The sequence below is a fragment of the Mus caroli genome, unplaced genomic scaffold (genome assembly GCF_900094665.2).
Source record: "Mus caroli unplaced genomic scaffold, CAROLI_EIJ_v1.1 scaffold_20723_1, whole genome shotgun sequence".
Taxonomy (NCBI): domain Eukaryota; kingdom Metazoa; phylum Chordata; class Mammalia; order Rodentia; family Muridae; genus Mus; species Mus caroli.
The window spans coordinates 1-1091 of record NW_018389842.1 but is presented as its reverse complement, the minus strand read 5'-3'; positions in this window follow the sequence as shown (position 1 = coordinate 1091).

The window sequence follows — 1091 nt, the reverse complement described above, 5'->3', positions numbered from 1 at the left end:
GAAAAGGTGTCTATAAATACCAGCAGGTACTTGTTGCCATACATCCCTGGTTTAATTTCAGTGAAATCCACTTCCCAGTAAACTCCGGGGCGATCCCCTCGTTGTCTCTTTCCTTGTTCTTTGTAAGGTCGAGCAGCATTGGTGAGAGCACAAGCTTTGCAGGAGTCAATTACCTGCTGTACCACTGAATTGAGTTTTAAAATATAATAATCAGACCTCTTGATCAGCTGTAGGAGTTTATCAGATCCCAGATGAGTCAGTTGATGTAATTTTTGGACATAGTCTCTTCCTTTTTTTGTAGGTAAAATAATGCGCCCATCTACAGTCCGCGCTAGCCCCTTAAAATTAAATTCCTGCGCCTGTTTGCGACAAACCATGGAATCTAATAGTTTAAAATCTTCATCAGAGTAAGTATAATTAGGACTGGTTGCCGGTGAGGGCTCTGGCAGGGGCCTGCCTCTTTCTGCCATGATTGTTACTCCCTGGGCTGCCTGCTTTGCTGCTACATCAGCCATCTGGTTTTCTCGGGCCACAGGATCTTGTCCTTTTTGGTGCCCCGGACAATGGATAATAGCCACTTTCTTTGGCATATGTATAGCCTCTAGGAGGGCTAGAATTTCTTCTTTGTTCTTAATGTCTTTACCTGCCGAGGTAAGTAGCCCCCTCTGTTGGTAGATGGCCCCATGGATATGGGCTGTAGCGAAAGCATAGCGGCTGTCAGTGTAAATGTTGATCGCCTTACCTTCAGCCAACCGCAGGGCTTGGGTTAGCGCCATAAGTTCAGCCTTCTGAGCCGAAGTTCCTTCTGGAAGACCACTCGTCCAAATTACCTGTTTTCCATCTACTACTGCCGCTCCTGCTCTTCTTTTTCCCTCCACCACAAAGCTGCTACCATCTGTGTACCAGGCAGGCACACCTGGCCAAGGCTGATCGGTTAAATCTCTCCTCGTTCCAGTTTCTTCAGCCAGGACATCAGCACATTGATGTACAGGAGTGGAGTCGTCCGCCAAGGGGAGGAGGGTGGCAGGATTAAGGATGGCAGGTGGAGCAAAAGTTACTCGATCATTTAGCAACAAACTCTGGTAGTGGGT